Here is a 25935-nt window from a genome sequence, read left to right as displayed (position 1 = left end):
ACAGCTGGAGGGCCACAGGTTGAGAATCCCTGTTTTAGATGGTCAGATCAGCAGGCCCTTGCTCCAAATGTTTTTGAGGGTCACTAGGCCATCAATCATAATTTTTCAAGGCTGTGTATGATGCCGTCCTTTATGTGTAACAAAGGGTGTATTGGAGTGCCAATTCCTTGTAATTTTTGGCAGCCCTTTCACTTAGTGCATAGGCTTTATGAGTGTAGGAGTCCCACTACATGAACAATTGTACCACAATGTGAATGAGGCCCTCCTTTATGTGATATACAGGCTGCATTGAAATGCTTATCCCTTGCAATTTTTGGCAGCACTTGCACTTTATATACAAGTAAATATACAAGAAAGAATGTTTCCTAACAATTTTTCCTCTAAAATCGATTTTATCTTCGGTTTTGTGTGTATTATTGTCAGTCTGTAAAATCGGCATACTACTCGGACACCATTGTTCCCAGCAGCGACCTGGGAGTCCAAGATGCATCCAGACATCCTCCCCATGCTGTTCCCAAACCATTGTGGTGGTGTTTCCATCAATTTCTATCCTTTTCCTATGAACCAGGCATCCTCCCCTCTTCAGAGCAGGGGGTGCCTGGTTTAATGTTCGGGTTCTCCCATTGACTTCCATTATACTCGGGTGCTTGGTAGAGCACTCAAGCATCTGAGCACTTTGATGCTCGATCAACACTAGTGGTATCCACACCTATCTGACATTGATGGTATAACTTAGTGATATGCCACCAATGTCTTGAGATGTGTATAAGCCTGTAAGTTTTCTTTCATACAGGCCATGCTATATCTAGTAATAGTCAAAACCAAGAATTTGATCATTCATACTTACAGAAATGTAATGCCCAGATGTTTTTTATGTACTAATGCCAGATATCTATTTTAAGTTCAGTAGAGATGTGAAGAACAATTTCACGTAGATGTCGACATGGTCAAATTAATACCTAAATTCCTTCAAAGTGGCTATGATAGTTGCTATAAAATCATGTTACAGGCTACAATGGTGACACTAATATAATGCCAAGAAAAAAAATACTTATACACATATATATATATATATATATATATATATATATATATATATTAGGAAAAATTAGCGGCACTCCAAAAGTAAAAGTGGTGAACCCTTTATTCACACCAGTGGTGTGAATAAAGGGTTCACCACTTTTACGTTCGGAGTGCCGCTCATTTTTCCTAGAATATTCATCAGGGAAGCCAGTCCATTCCCTTTGGGACGTGCACCCGTCTTCTCATTTGGGAGCCAGTGCCGCCATTTTTCTTCGTTTTATATATATATATATATATATATATATAGAAAAAACAAAATACAGCAGCAGCACAGTCAGACCATATGTACTGGGTGCAATTCCTCACAGAGGTCGACTTCTCCTCCACGATACGTACATTCCAAAAAACGAGGCAGCACTTCCAGAATTTGGTGACAGGGTGAAGACCCCAAAAACTTTATTCCAATAAAGTTTTTGGGGTCTTCACCCTGTCACCGAATTCTGGAAGTGCTGCCTCGTTTTTTGGAAAGTATATATATATAAATATATATATATATATATATATAGAGAGATATATACTGTATATAAAATACACCCTGATAAATGATATATCTTGTGTATCTCTTCAGCTTATTTATAAAACATAAAAGGTGACCTAGTTTGTAAGATGAAATGTTAAGTATATTATTTCTTTTATATATATATATATATATATATATATATTTATATATATATATATATATATATATATATATTTTTTTTTTTTTTTATATGTCTTTTCAAAAATTGATTTGCACATGATACCAAGGGATGAAAGATCCCTTTTAAGCTATATGGCAAGAGTTTATTTTATGTACAACAGCAAAGAAGTCCAACATACAAAATAGCCTTTGTCGTATAATAGCTGGGTTGACTAATAGTGGTGCTAGTTAGCACTTAGCAGGAGAACATGTAATGCAGGAGACATGAGTCAATTCATATTCATGTATTGCCTCATTTTGATGATCATCTGTATTTACTGTCAATGTGTTAGCAAACTGACAGAAAAGAGACACAAAAATATAATTCTTCTTCACCAATAATTGATGTGTAGAATGCAATACATGTTCTTATTTTCAGTTTATAGCTTTGATATAACTGGCAATTGACAATTATCTGGTAAATGAAGGGAAACTTCTCGTTTTCATTCTTTTCATTAATTTATTGTAGTAATCCATAATAACTTAACCAGACATGAGAAAAAATTTCAAAAATTAAATTCGGCCGGTTCGCCAAATTTTCTAAAAAAAATTAGGTTGGATCCGAATTTATTTGGTGTGAATTGCATTAAAAAACAGCTATTTCCTGTCTGCTGAGAGCCTTTATAGTGGTGTAGAACACTGTGCCTTGCAGTAACACGCATAGGGAGTCTGCTGTGGTAGTGAAATAATACTGTGAGTCAGTATGATATGCAGATGACAGACATCGCTCTTAGAATCACTGCACACTTTACTTATTTGGGCAGTTACAGGGCCAAAACTGACCAAATATCTCAAGTATGAACTCAGCCTTACAGGTCGATGTTAGCGCCAAGAAGAAGCACACTCCTTTTACACCGTAGTCAGCTGATTCCACATAGATGTCTATAGAACCTGTTCTATATAACAATTATACAAGTAGAGCCCCCCGACAGAGTGGAGAGGGTTTTAGCACTAAGTTTGTGTTGACGTCACTGATTATTTTGCCCTTCCTCTGATCCATCAGAACAATAACCCCAAAAAAATGGATCCTGTCTTTGGAACATCCTCCTTCGCTCGGTCAGCATTTAGTCAGCAATCCATCAGTATGGCTAATGCCAAAAAAAAAAGGAGTGGATCCAAAACAGAGATGATGCATGAATGGAATATTTGTATGTTTTCTGTGTTTTTTACCCACTCCTGCTTTTGGCTGACAAATCACAAGGCAATTCTGATTGGAATATACAGGCCTTACAGCTGCTACACAGACAGGATCTGTGGTGTGTCTCATTTTTTTTTTCCTTCTGGCACAATGAAAGAGTGTGGAGGTGGCGGCAGCAGAATCAGGAGGAGGCCACAGAGTGGCACAATGACAGTGTAAAGGTGGTGGCAGCATCAGGAGGCCACAGAGTGGACCTATGACATCAGGAGGTCACAGAGTGGCAAGGTGACATAGTGTGGAGGTGGCAGCAGCATGAGGAGACCACAGAGTGGCAAGGTGACATAACATAGTGTAGAGGTGACAGCAGCATGAGGAGGCCACAGATTGACCCAGTGACAGAGTGTGGAGGTCACAGAGTGGCAAAGTGACATAATGTGGAGGTGGAAGTAGCATTAGTAGACCACAGAGTGAACTGGTGACAGTGTGGAGGTGGCAGCAGCATCAGGAGACCCCAAAGTGGCAAGTTGACATAGTGTGGAGGTGGCAGCAGCATGAGGCGACCATGGAGTGGCAAGGTAACATAGTGTGGAGGTGGCAGAAGCATGAGTAGACCACAGAGTGACCCGATGAGTGGGGCGGTGGTAGGCAAGCAGTACCATCTGTGGATGGTGGGTGTAAGAAGGAGCACTTGGCATCAGATGTGTGGCATCAGGCGGGCGGCAGCATCGAAATAGTAGCTGAGGCAGGTAGCCAGAAGAAACCGGTCTCTTTTGTCAAAGTGTTGGTGTGGCACCATGGATGATCTAGTCTAATGCATTAGGTATTGGTGGGTTGAAATCCTGGCTGACCCACACCTGATTTATCTTGACAAAGGTCAGTCTTTCTAAACACCCGCTCTGATGCCACACTACTGGCCGGGCAGTACAGATTTCCAGGTCAAACACTGCCAGTTGCGGCCACAAATCCAGTTTGGCTGTCCAGTTGATCTTCAATGTGGGGTGGAAGGGTGCTGTCCAAGTATGCCACCACCTCCTGGTTCAGGTCCTGTTCCAGGTCTAGCTGCTGCTGGTGAGTAATTTCTTCAGTAGAAAGGAAAAAGAAAGATGCTCATCAGCGACTCTAGACTCAAGTTGCTGCTGATAGAGCTGTCACTGCTCCTACCCACCACCCTGCCACAGCAGCCATAGTAGAGGAACATGAGTGCAGAGGGCCCCCTGGTCAGAACCTGCGAGAGGATGAACGATGGCGCAGATAGGCAGCGGTCAACTGACTACATAGGATGTCTCTATAGTAGTTCAGTTTATTCTCCCTCTTAGCGAGTGTAAAAAAAGGCCCTGATTTTAGACCAGTAGTGAGGGTCCAACAAGGTGAAGAGCCAGAAGTCATCTCTCTCCCAAATGGTGACAATTCGGCTGTCACTACCAAAGCAAGTAAGCATGAATTGTGCCATTTGTGCAAGTGACGTGGAGGGACTCCCTGCCTGCATCTCCACTGCATACTGCCACAATGTGTGTGGGTCCTCTGCCTCCTCTTCCTCATCGCCCTGTAGCTCCTCTGGCTGCTCCTGCTCCTCCTCTTCTGTCACCTATGTATAAAATCCACCTATTTTGCTACACATTGCTTGTGCTCCAATGTCTTCCTCCTCCTCCAGTTCAGCCCCCACAAGGCTCATGTGGCCGCGAGATCTAGGCACCATGTCTCCAGTCCCCTGACCAGCCAGATTTACCACCATCTGTTCCAGGACATGAAGCAGTGGTATGGCATTGTTCATTCCGTAGTTTTGGCGACTGACAAATAACGTGGCCTCCTCAAAGGGCCTGAGCAAACGGCAGGTGTCACGCATGAGCTGCCACTGACTGACATCGAAGTTACACAGAGGAGTACTCCTGTCCGCTTGGATCATCAAGAAATCGTTGATGGCCCTTCTGTGTTCATATAGTCGGTCAAACATATGGAGGGTGGAATTCCAACTGGTGGAAACATCACATATCAGCCTGTGTTGGGGGATGCCATTCCGCCACTGCAGCTGAAGGACAGTGTGCTTTGCGGTGTATGACTGGCTGAAGTGCATGCATTCCTGGCCATTTTTAGGATGTCTTGCAGATGGGTGGAAGACTTCAGGAACCGCTTGACAACCTGATTGAACACTTGTGCCATGTAGGGCGCATGGCTCCGCCCTCCTTGACATAGCGTCAACACCATGTTCTTCCCATTGTCTGTCACTATAGTTCCGATTTTTAGTTATCGCGGAGAAAGCCAGGATTCAATTTCTTGATAAAGGACACGAAACAGTTTGTGTAGAACAGTGTGACACCGCCGTGCCCTGCACATGTGGTATGCTGGAGGGCCACTGTGAATTGTCCCTGCAGTGGAGGCTGAGGACACGGTGGAGGATGAGGAGGCAGAGCCGGACATTGTTGTAGAACCAACGGCATGGCAACGTGGAGGCGGAAGCGTCATCACCTGGCCAAGTTGCTGGTGTGGCTATGCAGGAACCACATTGACCCAGTGGGCCATAAAGGACATGTATTGTCCCTGACCGTATTTACAGCTTCACATGTCGGTGCTGCCGTGCAATTTGGCAGACAGGCTCAAGGACTGGCCCACCTTCTGTTATACTTGTGTTTGCAGGGCCGGTACTGCCTTTTTGGCAAATAAATGACAGCTTGGGACTCTCCACCTCGGCTCAGCACAATCAGTTCTCTGAAAGGTGCAGAGTCCACTACTTGGAAAGGGAGGAACTGCAGAACCAGCAACTTGGACAGGAGCACGTTCAGCTTTTGCGCCGTTGGATGAGTTCTTGAATACTGTTGTCTCTTGGAAATTGCTTTGGTGATCGATTGCTGATGGAATGACTAACAAGGAGTTGGAGGGCAAGGAGCAGGAGCATCAGGACCAGCAAATGATGGGACGGACAGACAGCTTCCTTCGTCTGAGGTGGTGGACATTTGACTGCCTGAAATCGGCTGCTTGACACTTGGTGATGCAGCGGTCGCTGCAGCAGGCTGGACCACCACATCGGAGCCAGGCTTCTCCCAGGCCACTTTATGGTGACGCTGCATATGTTGACGCAGGGCCATAGTGCCAACATTGATACCCTTGCCATGCTTCACCTTCTGCCCACAGATTATACATATGGCCATGTTCACCTCCTCCGGCGGCTTAACAAAAAACTTCCACACAGCCGAGTAGGTGATTTTACCCTCAACACTACGCACTGACTGTTTGCTACCGTCGCTGCCTCCGTGAGCCAATGCACTGCTACTTCCCGGGCAGGTAGGCTCCTGTGAAGCGGGTGGTCTACCCCGGGCACGTTTGGCTCCTGACCTCCCACTGCTGCCACCCTGATGACTCCCGGCCATGCTAGCGACTTGCTAGCTCTGCTGCTGCCTCACTGGCAAGCTGCTACACTCTTCTCCCGATGATGATGAAGCTCCTTCGTCACCAGGCTCCCAAGTGCAATCAGCTGCATCATCATCATCGAGTACTGTCTGCACATCACTGATGTCCTCCTCAACCATCTCTGAGTCAGGAGCCTGACCACTCGCAACACCAGCTTCCACGTCACATTCCTCATCACTACTTGACCGCCTAGTGGAGGAACCAGCAGATGTCTCCTTCACATGTTGGCTTGCCAGTAGCTGCTGATGACTGTCTTCTAGTAGCTCGTGCTAACTGTGTAGTGAAGCTGAGCCCACGGAATACATTACTTCTCTGGCTGAGGGAACAGAAAAGGACAGAAGCAGGTTGAGGAAAAATGAAGGCATAGGGCCTGCTCCAGGGCCATGCTAAGTGTTGTGTCTGATGAACCCACTGACTGTTGGTTGGGGTTGTCTAATGTCACTTGCGACGAAGTCGAAGATCGAGTCAACCATTCAAGAACTGCTGGCTTGCTGGTCAAGACACAACCGCTTTCTGACACTGGGAGCTCAGGCCTCCAGAAACATTTAGGCCTCCGCCACTCCACTGTGCAGGGCCTTGCACTTCTCTGTCTGACATAGGCTCATGCACACAACCGTTGTGTGCATCAGTGGCCGTTGTGCCATTTTCCGGTTTTATTCGCGGACCCATTGACTTTCAATGGGTCCGTGGAAAAATCGGAAAATGCACCGTTTTGCAGCCGAGACCGTGATCCGTGTATCCTGTCCGTCAAAAAAATAAGACCTGTCCTATTTTTTTGACGGACAACGGTTCATGGACCCATTCAAGTCAATGGGTCCGTGAAAGAACACGGATGCACACAAGATTGGCATCCGTGTCCATGATCCGTGGCCGTAGGTTACTTTCATACAGACGGATCCAAAGATCTGTCTGCATAAAAGCTTTTTCAGATCTAAGTTTTCACTTCGTGAAAACTCATATCCGATAGTATATTCTAACACAGAGGCGTTCCCATGGTGATGGGGACGCTTCTAGTTAGAATACACTACAAACTGTGTACAAGACTGCCCCCTGCTGCCTGGCAGCACCCGATCTCTTACAGGGGGCCATGATCAGCACAATTAACCCCTTCAGGTGCGGCACCTGAAGGGGTTAATTGCACTATCATATCCCCCTGCAAGAGATCAGGGCTGCCAGGCAGCAGGGGGCAGACCCCTCCCCCCTCCCCAGTTTGAATATCATTGGTGGCCAGTGCGGCCCCCCCCTCCCTCCCTCTATTGTAATAATTTGTTGGTGGCACAGTGTGCGCCCCCCATCGCCCCCCCTTCCTCCCTGTATTGTAATAATTATTCGTTGGTGGTACAGTGTGTGCCCCCCATCGGCCCCCCCTTCCTCCCTGTATTGTAATAATTATTCGTTGGTGGCACAGTGTGCGCCCCCCATCGGCCCCCCTCCCTCTATAGCATTAACAACATTGGTGGCCAGTGTGCGGCCTCCCCCCCTTCCTCCCTGTATTGTAATAATTATTTGTTGGTGGCACAGTGTGCGCCCCCCATCGCCCCCCCTTCCTCCCTGTATTGTAATAATTATTCGTTGGTGGCACAGTGTGCACCCCCCATCGCCCCCCCCTTCCTCCCTGTATTGTAATAATTATTCGTTGGTGGCACAGTGTGCGCCCCCATCGGCCCCCCTCCCTCTATAGCATTAACAACATTGGTGGCCAGTGTGCGGCCTTCCATCTCCCCCCCCCTGATCATTGGTGGCAGCGGAGTTCCGATCGGAGTCCCAGTTTAATCGTTGGGGCTCCGATCGGTAAGCATGGCAACCAGGACGCTACTGCAGCCCTGGTTGCCATGGTTACTTAGCAATAGTACAATAGTAAAAGATTCATACTTACCTGGGAGCTGCAATGTCTGTGTCCGGCCGAGAGCTCCTCCTACTGGTAAGTGACAGCAATGCGCCGTAATGCTCCGATCGGAACTCCGCTGCCACCAATGATGGGGGGGGGGGAGATGGGAGGCCGCACACTGGCCACCAATGTTGTTAATGCTATAGAGGGAGGGGAGCCGATGGGGGGCGCACACTGTGCCACCAACGAATAATTATTACAATACAGGGAGGAAGGGGGGCGCACACTGTGCCACCAATGAATAATTATTACAATACAGGGAGGAAGGGGGGGGCGATGGGGGGCGCACACTGTGCCACCAACAAATAATTATTACAATACAGGGAGGAAGGGGGGGCAATGGGGGGCGCACACTGTGCCACCAACGAATAATTATTACAATACAGGGAGGAAGGGGGGGCCAATGGGGGGCGCACACTGTGCCACCAACAAATTATTACAATAGAAGGAGGAAGGGGGGGCCGGGGGGGCGCACACTGTGCCACCAATGAATTATTACAATAGAGGGGGGGGGCCGCACTGGCCACCAATGATATTCAAACTGGGGAGGGGGGGTCTGCCCCCTGCTGTCTGGCTGCCCTGATCTCTTACAGGGGGATATGATAGTACAATTAACCCCTTCGGGTGCGGCACCTGAGGGGTTAATTGTGCTGATCACGGCCCCCTGTAAGAGATCGGGTGCTGCCAGGCAGCAGGGGGCAGTCATGTACACAGTTTGTAGTATATTCTAACTAGAAGCGTCCCCATCACCATGGGAACGCCTCTGTGTTAGAATATACTGTCTGTAATAAGTTTTCACGATCTAACTCATATCCAACAGTATATTCTAACATAGAGGCGTTCCCATGGTGATGGGGACGCTTCAAGTTAAAATATACCATCGGATTGGAGAAAACTCTGATCAGATGGTATAAAAGGGACTCCAGACATTACATTGAAAGTCAATGGGGACGGATCCATTTGAAATGGCACCATATTGTGTCAAATTCAAACGGATCCGTCACCATTGACTTGCATTGTAATTCAGGACGGATCCGTTTGGCTCCGCGCGGCCAGGAGGAGCCAAACGCATGTCCGTGGATCCTCCAAAAATCAAGGAAGACCCACGGACGAAAAAACGGTCACGGATCACGGACCTACGGACCCCGTTTTTGCGGACCGTGAAAAAATACGTGTGCATGAGGCCAAACTGTTAGATCAAACAAAAAGGAAATTAAAACACCCCCAAAAAAGTCAGTAATTTTCTTTTTTTCACGCTAATTCACCAAAAAAATGGCTTGGGGCTATTTATAGGGCTGTGACATCACCGGGCTGGCTGGCTGCATGCACGGCATTATGGGTGGTCCCACCTTCCCAGAGTTCCTTGCTCCAAACCCTCACATGTGCAGCAGCCATTTTAGGAATAAATGCGATTCGCTACCACAAAGCATGGGGAAATTCGGATTTGGTGCAAATCAAATTTTTCCTGAAATTCGGATTGAATTCCACTTTGTCAGCTTCGATTCGTTCATCTCTAATCTTAACAGTGTTCTTAAAATAAAATCTATTTAAAGTGTTTATGAGGACCGTTTATGGAGAGTTATTGACCATCTCCATTAAATCTGAGACCAACACCTCTATCCAAAAGCAGAAAGGTTCATCCTTTCCAGTTATAGATATAAATTACAAAAGGTCATAAAAGTTCTATTGATGTATGGAAAACTCACAACCAACCACATTAAAGATAAGAACCGTAACCACTGGGCTATAGAGCTCAGTACTAAGTCATTACTGAAAAACCTCATGAAAGTTTATTTTATGTCATACAAGAGAAACTTCTATGAGGTTTTTCATACAAGAGAAACTTCTATGAGGTTTTTCAGCAATGACTTAGCATTAAGCTGTATATCCCAGTGGTTAAGGTTCTTGCCTTTAATGTAGATGGTTGTGAGTAGAGATGAGCGAATTGAAGCTGACAAAGTTGAATTAGTTCTGAATTTCAGGAAAAATTATATTCTGAACGAATGCAAATTTCCTCTAACTTCGCAATTTTTCCTAACATGGCGACTACATCTGTGAGGACATGGGGAAAGGAACTCTGGGAAGAGCGGGATGACCCATAATGCAATGCATGCAGTCAATCAGCAGCCAGCCAGCCCGGTGATGTCACAGCCCTATAAATATGGTGGCCATCTCAGATTTTGCCATTCACCATCGTGCTATGTTCAGGGGCAGACGTTTATGCAGGCGCTAGGGAGAGTGAAAGAAAATCTCATTGTGAAAAAAAAAGCATTTTTTAAGTGCATGACAAGGATAGGGAGGAATCATTTCACATAATCTAAGTGCAGGGACAGACGTTTCAGGCACTAGGGAGAGTGATAAAGAAAACATTGTAAAAAACTAAGCGGTTTATAAGTGCACAATAAGGATAGGGAGGAAATCATTACACAGCATCTTAGTGCAAGGACAGACATTGCAGGCACTAGGGAGAGTCATACAGAAAACATCACTGGGAAAAAAATATGATTTACAAGCCCAGGGAAAGATTATTTGGGGATCCAAATCCCCATTATACACCTCTGTCATTACAGCTATTTGCAGTAGGTGTGCAAGTGTTATGTTGAAAAGCCTTTAGTGGTTTATATCTGTGGAAAAAGAGAAATATATACTCTGTTCACTTCTGCAGCTATATACGGTGAAAGCGTTTAGTGCCCTATTATAGTACAGTACGAGAAAAATAGACAATGTTCACATTTGGTGTTGTTTGCGTTAAAAGTGTTTCTTGTCATATTTCTAGAGAAAAGGATATAGACATCTATGTGGAATCAGCTGACGACCATGTAAAAGGAGCGTGCTTCTTCTTTACACTAATATGGACCTGTAAGGCTGAGTTAATACTTGAGTTACTGCCCAAATAAGTGAAGTATGCAGTGTGATTCTAATAGCGACGCCTGTCATCTGCATGTCATACTGACTCACAGTATTATTTCACTACCCCTGCACACTCCCTATGTGTGTTACTGCAAGGCAATTCTCCCATAATCTATCCACATTTTTGCTGTCAACGGTGTAATCCGTGAATTGTGTGATCTGCGATTCAACACCTTGTGTGGTTCTCAGGCCGAGATATAGTGAAAAAATATAAATATAAACTACATCAGAAAACATTGTCTGTACCGCAGATTACAAAAATCTGGGCCTAAAATAGTGTCCCTATTCTGTGTGTTTCTGTGACATATACTGTCCTGCATCCGAAAACTGTATCTTTAGGGCAAATTCCAATAATCTGGGCCTAATATAGTGTCCATATTCTGTGTGTTTCTGTGACATATATTGTCCTGCATCTGAAAACTGAGTTTGTTTTGCAAATTCCAAAAATCTGGGCCAAATCTACGGTCCATAATGTGTGGCTTTCTGTGACATATACAGTATGCCATCCGAAAACTGTTTCTTTAGGGCAAATTCCAATAATCTGGGCCTAATATAGTGTCGATATTCTATGGGTTTCTGTGACATATACTGTCCTGCATCCGAAAACTGAGTATGTATTGCAAATTCCCAAAATCTAGGCCTAATCTACGGTCCATAATGTGTGGCTTTCTGTGACATATACAGTATGCAATCCAAAAACTGTTTCTTTTGGGCAAATTCCAATAATCTTGGCCTAATATAGTGTCCATATTCTGTGTGTTTCTGTGACATATACTGTCCTGCATCTGCAAAACTGTTTCTTTAGATCAAATTCCAATAATCTGGGCCTAAAACCGTGTCCATATTCTGTGTGTTTCTGTGACATATAATGTCCTGCATCCGAAAAATGAGTTTGTATTGCAAATTCCAATACTCTGGGCTTAATCTACGGTCCATAGTGTGTGGATTTCTGTGACATATACAGTACGCCATCCGAAAACTGTTTATTTAGGGCAAATTCCAATAATCTGGGCCTAATATAGTGTCCATATTCTGTGTGTTTCTGTGACATATCCTGTCCTGCACCCGAAAACTGTTTCTTTAGGGCAAATTCTAATAATCTGGGCCTAATATAGTATCCATTTTCTGTGTGTTTCTGTGACATATACTGTCCTGCATCCGAAAACTTAGTTTATATCGCAAATTCCAAAAATCTGGTCATCATATCCAGTCCTTAGTGTGTGGCTTTCTGTGACATATACAGTACGCCATCCGAAAACAGTTTCTTTAGGGCAAATTCCAATAATCTGGGCCTAATATAGTGTCCATATTCTGTGGGTTTCTGTGACATATACTGTCCTGCATCCGGAAACTGTCTCTTTAGGGCAAATTCCAATAATTTGGGTCTAATATAGTGTCAATATTCTGTGTGTTTCTGTGACATATACTGTCCTGCATCTGAAAACTGTTTCTTTAGGGCAAATTCCAATAATTTGGGCCTAATATACTGTCCATATTCTGTTGGTTTCTGTGACATATACTGTTCTGCATCCAAAAACTGAAATTGTATAGCAAATTCCAATAATCTGGGCCTATTCTACGGTCCATAGTGTGAGGCTTTCTGTGGCATATACTGTCTTGCATCCAAAAACTGATTCTTTAGGTCAAATTCCATTAATCTGGGCTAATATAGTGTCCATATTCTGTGTGTTTCTGTGGCATATACTGTCCTGCATCCAAAAACTATTTCTTTAGTGAAAAATTCCAATAAGCTAGGCCTAATATAGTGTCCATATTCTGTGTGTTTCTCTGACATATACTCTCCTGCATCTAAAAACAGTTTATTTAGGAAAAATTCCAATAATCTGAGCCTAATATAGTGTCTATATTCTGTGTGTTTCTGTGACATATACTGTCCTGCATCTGCAAAACTGTTTCTTTAGGGAAAATTCAAATAATCTGGGCCTAATATAGTGTCCATATTCTGTGTATTTCTGTGACATATACTGTCCTGCATCTGAAAACTGAGTTTGTACGGTCCATAGTGTGTGGCTTTCTGTGACATATACAGTACGCCATCCGAAAACTGTTTCTTTAGGGCAAATTCCAATAATCTGAGCCTAATATAGTGTCCATATTCTGTGTGTTTCTGTGACATATACTGTCCTGCATCCGAAAACTGGTTCTTTAGAGCAAATTTAACTAATCTGTGCCTAATCTATTATCCATATTCTGTTTGTTTCTTTCACATATACTGTCCTGCATCTGAAAAGTGCTTGTTTAGGGCAAATTCCAATAATCTGGGCCTAATATAGTGTCCATATTCAGTTTGTTTCTTTCCCATATACTGCCCTGCATCCGAAAACTGTTTGTTTAGGGCAAATTCCAATAATCTGGGCCTAATATAGTGTCCATATTCTATGTGTTTCTGTGACATATACTGTCCTGCATCCAAAAACTTTCTTTGGGGCAAATTCCAATAATCTGGGCCTAATATAGTGTCCATATTCTGTGTGTTTCTGTGACATATACTGTCCTGCATCCGAAAACTGGTTCTTTAGAGCAAATTTAACTAATCTGTGCCTAATCTATTATCCATATTCTGTTTGTTTCTGTGTCATATACTGTCCTGCATCCAAAAACAGTTTCTTTGTGGCATATATTTTAATAATCTGAGCCTAATATAATGTCCATATTCTGTGGGTTTCTGTGACATATACTGTCCTGCATCAGAAAACTGTGTATTTATCGGACTGTAAAAAAATATGCACCACATCTAGTGACAAAACTACTAATATGAAGAAGGCAAGCACTAAGTGACATGGAAGTGGGCTTGATGCTGATGGTGCACGAAGAGGCTGTGGCCCTGGGAGCAATGAAACTGTGCCTGCTGCCAGTGCACCAGAAAAAAAAAATCCACCTAACCCAGCTTCATGTCCAACTTAGCTGGGTGGCGCTCAGACCAGTTGGTCGGTTGGATTGCTGAAGATAATGCTTCCAGTTGGTTAAGCTCCAGCCTCTCTTCCACCAAGTCCAGTCTCTGTAGCCAAGAGTTTGGTCAACCGAATCCTCACTCTGATCATACTTCCTCCCACCATGGAGAGTCTTGCCAAACGAGTGATCCCACACTCGGATATTCCGAGGAGCTCTTTCCAGCGGCACTATTACATTTAGTCCTCGCGCCCAGCACACTTGAAGAGGGACCTGAGATATTGTGCCCTGATTCCCAACATCTTGAGCCTTCACATTCTCAAGAAGATGACGGAGGTGAACGGCAATCATTCGTTCACGAGGTGGATGATGATGAGACACAGTTGTCAATCACTGAGGTTACGGTTAGGTCAAGTCAGGAGCATGAGCAGAGTGAGGAAGTGGAAGAGGAGGTGGTTGACGAAGAGGTCACTGACCCAACATGGGAAGGTGAAAAGCCGAGTGAGGACAGCAGTACAGAGGGGGAGGGATCTGCAGCACCGCAACAGGCTGGAAGAGATAGTGGGGGTGCAAAAGGGAGAAGTCGGCCCACACCAAACAGGCCTGCAACCGTTACACCACGCTCCCCCATGCGTAAGGGGTAGGTGTTCATCAGTATTGCATTTTTTTTAGGAAAGTGCAGATGACAAAAGAGTGGTAGTTTGCAACCTGTGCTGTACCAAAATGAGCCGGGGCGTGAACACTAGCAACCTCACCAACAGCAGCATGATCCGCCACATGGCATACAAGCACCCTAACAAGTGGGACAAACGCCTGGGTCCACAATCTGGGTCTGCGGGTCACACCACTGCCTCTTCCTCTTCCCCTGTGTTACACACTGCTGGACAATCCCCTGTCGAAGGTGCAGGCCCGTATGCCCCTCGCCCTGCACCTGGACCTTCGGATGAATCATCAGCAACAACATCCACTTCCCTGTCCCAGCGCAGCATCCAAATGTCCATAACACAGTCATTTGAACACAGGCGCAAATACCCACCCACAGGCCATAGCACTAAATGTGCACCTTTCAAAATTACTGGCCCTTGAAATGCTGCTATTTAGTCTTGTGGACACTGAGGCATTCCGCAGCCTGATGTCGGCGGCTGCCCCTTGGTACGCAGTCCCCAGCCGCAACTATTTTGCAGGGTGTGCCGTGCCTGACTTACACCAGCATGTGTCCCAGAACATCACCCGCGCCCTGACTAACGCATTTACTGGGAAGGTCCACTTAACCACGGACACATGGAAAAGTGCTGGTGGCCAGGGACGCTACATTTCCTTGACGGCACACTGGGTGAATGTTGTGGAGGGCGGGAGTGAGTTGTACCCTGAGATGGCACAGTTGCTACCCACCCCCTGGATTGCGAGCCCTACGTCCATCAGGGTCTCCGCCAGCAGCTATGTTACTGGCTCCAACCACCACTTCTCCTTCTCCGCCACCTTCTCCTCCACTTCCACCTCCAGCAGCAGTCAGCCATCAGTCGCTAGCTGGAAGCAGTGTAGCACTGCTGTGAGTAAGCATCAACAGGCCGTGTTGAAGCTGATCTGCTTAGGGGACAAACAGAACACCGCCGCAGAGCTGTAGCAGGGTATAAGGGACCAGACCGAGCTGTGGCTCTCGCCACTCAACCGACAACCGGGCATGGTTGTGTCTGACAATGGCCAGTAACTTGGTGGCTGCTTTGATGCTCGGCAACCTGACACACGTCCCAGGCCTAGTCCATGTCCTAAACTTAGTGGTTCAGTGGTTTATCAAAACCTACCCCAATTTGCCAGAGCTACTAGTGAAGGCACGCCGCATTCAGCAAGTCGTTCACAGCTACAGCTGGTCTGTCAACGCTGCATCAGCGCTTGTGGCTTACAGCTCACCAACTGTTGTGCGATGTGAGCACGCGCTGGAACTCTACGTTCCACATGTTGACCAGACTTTGTGAGCAGCAGAGGGCAGTAGTGGAATAACAGCTGCAACATAGTTGTCACCTTTTGAGTCAACTGCCACTATTAAAAAGCGAGGAGTGAGCATTGATGTCAGACCTCTGTGAGGTTTTAAAAAACTTTGATGAATCCACACAGATAGTTAGTGGCAATAACGCTATTATCAGCATAACCATCCTGCTGCTGTGTCTACTCAAACGATTGCTGCTCACAATTAAGGGCGATGCTCTGAATGTGTCAGATGAGGAAATGGGAGAGCACATTACACAGGGTGATTGCCAGCCCACCTTCAGTTCTCAGCGCAAATTGGACCATGAAGAGGAGGAGGAGCTGGAGACAGTTGCCTCTGCTACAGAGGGTAGTAACCATGGAACTTTAATTCCATCTGTTCAGCATGGATGGGCAGAAAAGAAGGAGAAGGAGGAGAATGAGGAGATGGAGAGTCATCCTGATGTCGACATCGACGTATTGCTTGCTTGTTACTCTGGCACACATGGCTGACTTCATGTTAGGCTGCCTTTCCAGCAACCCTCGTGTTGTACGCATTTTAGATAACACGGATTAATGGGTGTTCACCCTTCTCGACCCCCTCTACAAAGAGAACTTCTCATCTCTCATTCCTCTGGTGGAGAGGATGAGCAAAATGGTGCAATAACTGGAGGATCCTTGCTGGAAAATTGCTCCAAAATTTTCCATCTAACAATGCTGGCGGTAGAGTCCGTACTTCCTTGGCCAACCAAAGAGGGGAGACAAGGGGAATACACAGCAGTTCCAACAGAGGCAGGGCAACACTCTCCAAAGCATGGGACAGTTTCATGACACCTTGCTAGCACCCTCACCCTGATGTGCAGCCTACTGCCACAAGGAGAGAAACATTTTGGAAGATGGTGAAGAAGTACGTAGCAGACTGTGTCAGCGTCCTCAATGATCCCTCAGTGCCTTTCAACTACTGGTTGTCCAAGCTGGACACATGGCACAAACTGGCGCTCTACACTTTGGAGGTGCTGGCCTGCCCTGCCGCCAGCGTTTTGTCTGAGTGTGTATTTAGTGCTGCTGGTGGCATTATAACAGATAAGCGTATCCGCCTGTCAACTGAAAATGCTGACAGGTTGACTCATATAAAAATGAACAAGACCTGCATTGACCATGACTTCTCGACTTCACCAGAGGTATGCTGATGAACATAAAGGCACTTTACATGTGTTGTTTTTAATGTAGTTAATAGACTGTATTCCCATGCAGCCCTTCCACCACAAACAAGGGTATATGGTTGAATCTTCCTTTTCTCATCCTCCTCTTCCGTCATATCAACATGCATTGCTTATTCGTCACATATAATGGCCTTGCATATATGGCCTTCGAATAAAATTTTTAGAGGGTCCGCTCACCAGCAGGCCCTCAGATCTAATTTTTTTAGATGGTCCACTCAGCGGCAGGCCCTCGCATCAAATTTTTTACAGGGTCCACTCACCTGCAGGCCCGCAACTCAAATCTTTTACAGGGTCAGCTCACCTGCAGGCTGAAACCTAAAATCTTTTACAGGGTCAGCTCACCTGCAAGCCCGCAACTCAATGTGAATGAGGCCCTCCTTTATGTGATATACAGGTTGTATCGGAGTGCCTCTTCCTTGTCATTTTTGGCAGCACTTGCACTTTATATACAAGTACATATACAGGAAAGAATGTTTTCAATACATTTTTCCTATAAAATCGATTTTTTACTTTGGTTTTGTGCGTAAAACCTTAATTATATTGTGGGCCTGGTGATCACTTTAAACCCTTTGAAGCTGCATCAGCAGCAGCACTGATAAAAATAAGTGGCAAGGTGACATGGTGTGGAGATGGCAACATGAGGCCACATAGTGGCACAATGAGTCTGGATAAAAGACTAAGGCCACAGATTGTTTAGAAAGATGCAGATGGAAACAATCTGTGGAGCTGTATCACGATCACCTGCAGAGAGATTAATGCAGACCAGAGCCGTAGCTATCGGGGAAACAGTGGAAGTTGCAGCTTTGGGGCCCTGACCCAGAAGGGGCCCATCCAGGGGGAGGAGGACTAAAGGATTTGGTCAGAGCCCCCTCAACAGTATTACATAATTATAATTGTATACAGTGATAGTATAGAAAGTGTATAAAATGGATGGAACAGCTGCCGGCCTTGGTGTGAGAGAGCGATCTTAACTAGCCACAGGAATGGTGGTGGCATGATAGGAAGGGGTCGCTAAAAAATTACTGTGGAATAGAGCCCCATTAAAAAATTTACTGTAGTGCCCAGTAATTTCTAGCTATGCCACTGATGCAGCCCACTGGGAATTCATCCAGCATTGCGACTTCCTCATGTTCCTGCTCCTGCTCCTCAACGGCTTGATCAATTACATGACACAATGCACGCTCCAGAGAGAAGGCGTAAGGTATGATGTCACTGATGGCTCCCTGGCTGCAACTGACCAGTTTGGTGATCTCATCAAATGGCTGCAGAAGTCTGCGTGCATCGCGCATGAGAAGTCACTGGCACGGTGAAAAAAAAAAAGCTCCCAGAACCTGTCCTGCCACAGAGTTAGTACAGATAGTCGTTAACTGCACGTTTCTGCTGGAACAGCCTATCAAGCATATACATGGTGGACTTCCAGCGCGTCGGGCAGTCACAAATCAGATGTCTTACGGGGAAGTGTTGTTGCCGCTGAACGAAGGCGAGCCATGGCCATGTAAGATCTTCTAAAATGGCCAGAGATTTTCTTGGCCTGCTGCAAGACGTCCTGGAAACCGGAGTATTTGGCAAAGAATCGCTGCATAACTAAGTTCACGGTGTTGCCATGCACAGCACGTGTGTCATTTTGCTCTGTTTCAGCGCACTCAGCAGATTGGCACCGTTGTCGAACACTACTTTACCAACTGTCAAATTGAGCGGGGTTAGCCACTGATCAGTTTGTGACCACAAAGCTGAAAGGAGTGCAGGACCGGTGTGGCTCTTGGCTTCCAGGCACAACATCCGCAGCACAGCATAGCAACGTCTCACCTGGCACGTTGAATAGGTTCTGGGGAGCTTGGTGGGCGCAGCGGAAGAGGCGATAGCAGTGGAAAAGGAGGAGTCAGCCGAGGAGGAGACAGAGGATGGAGTAGGAGGAGGAGAAGAAGAGGCAGGCCTGCATGCAAATCCACACGGGTAACACCAAATCCACACGGGTGCCACGGCTTGCATGCTTGACAGCCATCAGAAGATTCACCCAGTGGGCAGTAAAAGTTATGTACCTTCCCTGGCCGTGTTTGCTAGACCACGTGTCTGTGGTCAGATGTATCTTGGCACCGACACTGTGTGCCAGAAATGCGTTCACTTGCAGCTGAATGTGGCCATATAGCTCTTCTGGGAGAAATATTTCCTTCCGGGGACCTTGCATTGCGGTGTGCCAATGGGCAAAATTTTTTTAAAGGCCTCTGAGTCCACCAGTTTATATGGCAGTAGTTGGCGGGCTAGCAGTTCTGACAAGTCAGCGGTCAGCCGTAGGGCAGGAGTATTATCCGTCGTCATCATCTTTTTACGCTTGAACATTTGGAATCCTGCCTTTTTCTATATGAACGCGATGACGGCACGGTGGAAGGTGGAGTAGAGGACAAATGGGAGGAGAAGGAGAATAGGCAGGACGAGGAGCGCCGAGAGTGGGGATATGTGGGTTCTGATGGCGTTGCTTCCACTTGGCTCGGTGATGGGAGGCCTGGTGCCTTCTTAAGGCGGTAATCCCTAGATGAGTGTTTGGCTTACCGCGACTTATACGTTGACAGCACAGGCTGCAGATGGCAAAACTATTGTCAGCAGTGGAAACGTTAAAAAAAGCCAACACTGCGGAGCCATGTGTCGGCGTCCTGGGAGCGCCAGATGTGAAAGTGCATGGTGGATGGCTCATTCCAGATACATTAGCAGTCTGCTTTTTGCCTCCTGTGCACTATAAGTTCTGCCTGCCTCTCCTCCTTCTCCTCCCTATCTGCTGCTCCATCTCTCCCTCTGAACTCCCCTCCTCTTCCTCTCTTGTGGGCACCCACGTGAAATCCATCGTCGTTACCTTCACCACCACTGACATTAGAGATCTCAGAGCAGGCAGCAACAGCGGGGCCGATCCTTGGGCTGATCTGGATACTGTCGTCAGACTGCTGAGTAATGACCGTTGATACCTCCTCTTCCTGATCCGATGCCAAGAATGTCTGTGCATCGGTATTGTCTTGGAATGGATGGGAAAATAATTCCTCTGACAGAGGGGATATGGTGGTGGTGGTGTCTTTGTGGGTGCACACAGCAGAGAGTGAAGAGGGTGCAGATAGAGAGGATCAGGAGGGTGCAGAATCGGAAGGCTGAGTGATCCACTCAACCAAGTCTGGTGCGCCTTTGACGTAATCGCACGCACCTTCTGCAACTTCTCACTTAGGCTCCGGCCTGGTGCATCTGCCCTATCCCTACCACCCCTGTAGAATTCCCTGTCTGTTCCTTTGACTGACATTTTCAAAATGACCCTGTGCAAAAGTCCCAATAGAAGAGCAGTATTTGTAGAATAAGATATATAACACCCCTGCCTCAATCACTTTTTTGGGAGGGAAATTGTATATCACACGAGTAGAAATTATTTGTTTCAATAGCGTTTGTCACTTTGTGTAGATGTGGTAACGCACCAAAGTCGCAAACAAATGCTGCACTACCCAAATGCACTATATAGAAAGTATGTTATTTGTATATAACACCCCTGCCTCAATCACTTTTTTGGGGGGGCAACTGGTATATCACGCCAGTAGAAATTATTTGCTCCAATAGCGTTTGTCACTCTGTGTAGCTGCGGTAATGCAGCAAAACCGCTAACAAATTCTGCACTACTCAAATGCACTATATAGAAAGTATTTTATTGGTATATAACACCCCTGCCTCAATTACTTTTTGGGGGGGCAACTGGTATATCAGACCAATTGAAATTATTTGTTGCAAAAACGTTTGTTACTTTTTTTGTTAAATAAAATGCTGCACTACCCAAATGCACTATATAGAAAGTATATTATTGGTCTATAACAATTCTTCCTCAATCACTTTTTTGGGGGGGCAACTGGTATATCACACCAGTAGAAATTCTTTGTTCCAATAGTGTTTATCACTCTGTGTAGTTGCGGTAACGCAGCAAATGCTGCACTACCCAAATGCACTATATAAAAAAGTATATTATTGGTATATCACATCCCTGCTTCAATCAGTTTTTTGGGGGGGGCAACTGGTACCAGTTGGAATTACTTGTTACAATAGCGTTTGTCACTCTGTGTAGCTGCAGTATAGCAGCAGAAACACACACAACTGCTGCACAATACAAATGCACTATAATATACTTTCTATGTTAGAAAGAATATTATAAGTATATCACACCCTTTAGTAAGTCGCACCTATCGATAGCACACCTATACCAATCCTTAAAAGGACTTTTGTGGCCCAATTAGCTAGCGTTTGGTGTACCTAACAGTCTGTCCCTGCTACACACAGCAACCTCTCCCTACACTGGTAAAAGACTGAATATAAAATGGCAGCCAGATCGGGTTTATTTATAAGGTAGGGGGTATGTCCATTTACTGAAACGTCTCAATTGACTGTCCTGTACCACCTGATGGATGTGTCATGGGTCAAAGTTCTTCACAATGTAAAAGAATATGGCGCCGATGGACATCACCATATGTTCGCCTGTTTGGCGAACTGAAAAAGAGCAAAGTTCACAGCGAAACGATCACCGGACGAACGGCAAGGCCATCTCTAGTAGTGATCATTCAGATAACATTCTCTCCCTCATGAGAGTTAAAAATGGCAGAAAAAAAAAGTAGATGGACAGATAGATTTTATTGAATAGAATTCTGGCTATTCTAAATTATTAATAACATGCAATTACAAAAGTATTCAGATTCCAGGTGCTGGTTTTAAAAAAATTTAGAATACTGTATTTTTTGTGACACAACTCCTTTAAGAATAATTGGCAGATTTGATAACAACTTGAAAAACAACAATATTGGAAGGTACTCCTACTGGACAAAGGTAAACATGAACTTTTTCTGGATTATCCCCCAATAAAATATAGAAAGGCCCCGAGCCTCAGAGATCATCTAGTGAAGAGTCATTGCAGGCCACCGAAACCAGGAGGCACCTGGCTAGATCGTCAACCAATCGGGTGCTTCAGCTGTGGAGGCTGTAATGCCTTATTCACACGTCAGTGTTTGGTCAGTGATTTCTATCAGTTGTAAGCCAAAACCAGGACTGGAGTGTACACAGACATAAGTATAAGGGAAATATCTGCACTTGCTCTGTGTTTAGAGCAAAGTATTTTGGGTCAGATTCACTGATGGAAATCACTGACCGAACACTGACTGCGTGACTAAGGCATTAGACTTGTGACTCTTTAATAATTTGTAAAGAATTCAGGAGTGCATCAATGGGGTAAGTTTTTGTGATTGGGGAGTTTATTAACTGTAAGACTACAGGCGTGACTTACTTGGTAATGTACAACTGACCATGTTGGCAAGATAAGTAGGGAGCTTAGATGCAGAATACAAGATTATCGAGAATAATGCATGTTGTACATGATGGGCAATGGAGGCCGGGGAGGGGGCTAGGTATTTAATTAACATCAGAGTTTAGAGGGTCATTATACCCACATATTATACATTAAGTAGGATCAGGTAACCCACTGATGGTGGGCTGTCCCATTTCTGTTAAATAGTGCTGCCCAATATCTATACTCTGCTTTATTACCCTCTAGTTTTGAGCCTACCTGCCCACTGATGACACTGGATTAGCCACCAGCAGAAATACGTCTGGGCTAAACTGGGTATCTTGGCCCTGTTTTATACTAAAGTCATCTAGGTCCTAAAAGAGTCACAAAGTGGAGTCACCCTTATAAGGATGAGGGCTCTGCAAACGGAAATGGCATTGCTTGGTATGGAGAGATAGTTTCCTTAAACTATATTATTCATCTACAGTAGACATGAGATAATCCTCCCGTCTGCAAAGCGAATCCAGAACTACATCTTATTCCACCTCCTCAGCAACAAGATCCAAACAATACAGTGCAATCAATTTTTTGTTTGGAAAGATTTTAACAGATGTTTCAATAAAAGTTATGGATGGTACTTTTTCAGTTAATATTGTAAGTTAGTTCTTTATATCGCTTTTGGATCTGACTGGCTATATTGCTGTAGTCTGTAGTGTAGAACACAGTAAGCAGTTTGTTCTTTTAAATATAAAATTAGCTGTTGGTGAATAATTAGGCAGTTGAGTCTTGGATGTCAAAATAGCTATTACTGACATTGCTTCAAGTGTTGTACATGTTCGTGGACCACACCAGTAAACCTATTTTAATGGCAATTTTTCTGCCAAGTATCTGTTGGGTTAATTTTACAGGAAGGGCCTGGAGCAGCCTCTCTATTGGCATGCATGTTAATCTAACTTCAAGTTTCAGGCTGCACATTAAAGATAACATAAATTGATTTAATACATGAAACTTTAATACATACCTTCTGATTTGAAAGAGAAACCAGAAACATTGAGCAAACAGCTTTGACTGCTGTTAATACCATAAATATTGTTCTTGGTTTAGGTATCAATATGTAAAAAATATTATTTTCCAAATTAATTTGGTAAAATCATTAATGACATTGTTTTGAATATTTGATTGTAAATCTTTATGCTTTACCATAAATTAGAAATATAATTAAAAATTAAAAAAATATGTTTATACTTCTTATCAAAAGTATAGATTCTAAAATCTATGCACAATTTTTTTTAGGAATACTATAGTAAACTTGAAGGGATGTCAGTAGACATAAGTAGAAACTCTGTTACATCTCTCACCAGAGCTGCAATCAGTTTAAACCAGCTACAGTTGCAAGAAAAAGTATGTGAACCCTTTGGAATGATATAGATTTCTGCACAAATTGGTCATAAAATGTGATCTGATCTTCATCTAAGTCACAACAATACACAATCACAATCTGCTTAAACTAATAACACACAACCAATTAAATGTTACCATGTTTTTATTGAATACACCATGTAAACGTTCACAATGCAGGTGGAAAAAGTATGTGAACCCTTGGATTTAATAACTGGTTGAACCTCCTTTGGCATCAATAACTTCAACCAAACGTTTCCCGTAGTTGCAGATCAGATGAACACAACGGTCAGGAGTAATTCTTGACCATTCCTCTTTACAGAACTGTTTCAGTTCAGCAATATTCTTGGTGTGAATCGCTTTCTTGAGGTCATGCCACAGAATCTCAATCGGGTTTAAGTCAGGACTCTGACTGGGCCACTCCAGAAGGCGTATTTTCTTCTGTTTAAGCCATTCTGTTGTTGATTTACTTCTATGCTTTGGGTCGTTGTCCTGTTGCAACATCCATCTTCTGTTGAGCTTCAGATGGTGGACAGATTAAGTTCTCCTGCAAAATGTCTTGATAAACTTGGGAATTCATTTTTCCTTTGATGATAGCAATCTGTCCAGGCCCTGACGCAGCAAAGCAGCCACAAACCATGATGCCTCCACCACCATACTTCACAGTTGGGATGAGGTTTTGATGTTGGTGTGCTGTGCCTCTTTTTCTCCACACATAGTGTTGTGTGTTTCTTCCAAACAACTCATCTTTGGTTTCATCTGTCCACAGAATATTTTGCCAGTACTGCTGTGGTGCTCTTGTGCAAACTGTAAACGTGCAGCAATGTTTTTTTTGGACAGCAGTGGCTTCCTCTGTGTTATCCTCCCATTCTTGTTTAGTGTTTTACGTATCGCTGTGGGGCTGTGTGGCCAGTGCAGGGACTGGGAATCTTGTCAAAGTTGAGGGACACATGGATTTGACTCAGTATCAGCAGATTCTGGAGACCAATGTCCAGGAATCAGTGACAAAGCTGAAGCTGCGCCGGGGCTGGATCTTTCAACAAGACCACGACCCTAAACACTGCTCAAAATCCACTAAGGCATTTATGCAGAGGAACAAGTACAACGTTCTGGAATGGCCATCTCAGGCCCCAGACCTAAATATAATTCAAAATCTGTGGTGTGACTTAAAGAGCGCTGTCCATGCTTGGAAGCCATCAAAGCTGAATGAACTAAAGATGTTTTGTAAAGAGGAATGGTCCAAAATACATTCAACCAGAATCCAGACTCTCATTGGAACCTACAGGAAGCGTTTAGAGGCTGTCATTTCTGCAAAAGGAGGATCTACTAAATATTGATTTAATTTCTTTTTTGTGGTGCCCAAATTTATGCACCTGCCTAATTTTGTTTAAACAATTATAGCACACTTTCTGTAAATCCAATAAACTTCATTTGACTTCTCAAATACCACTGTGTGTTTCTCCTATATGATATATTTAACTGACATTTTTTATCGTAACAACCAACGATTTATACAGGAAAATCATGACGATTAACAAGGTTGCCCAAACTTTCGCATCCCACTGTATTTATGCTCTAGGATTGGACCAGAAACTATATGTATGCTGTAAGCTCATTTACCCAGCACACTTATTGTGCTATCTTATTTATACGCTTAAGGCTACTTTCACACTGGCGTTTCTGGATCTGCTTGTGAGATCTGTTTCAGGGATCTCACAAGTGGCCCAAAACGGATCAGTCCAGCTCCAATGCATTCTGAATATATAAGGATCAGTTCAGAATGCATCAATTTGGCTGCATTTGGTCTCAGTTGCGTTTTTTAGATGGACATTAAAACGTAGCTTGCAGCGTTTTGGTGACCGTCTGACTATGCGGAGCCAAACAGATCCGTCCTGACTTACAATGTAAGTAAATGGGGATGGATCAGTTTTTCACTGACACAATATGGTGCAATTGAAAACTGATCCGTCCCCCATTGACTTTCAATGTAAGTCGAGACGGATTCGTTTTGACCTAGACTTTTTTTTTAATGAATAATGCAAACAGATCCGTTAT

Source organism: Bufo gargarizans, chromosome 4, assembly GCF_014858855.1.
Source record: "Bufo gargarizans isolate SCDJY-AF-19 chromosome 4, ASM1485885v1, whole genome shotgun sequence".
NCBI lineage: Eukaryota > Metazoa > Chordata > Amphibia > Anura > Bufonidae > Bufo > Bufo gargarizans.
Note: the sequence above shows the minus strand (reverse complement) of the source record.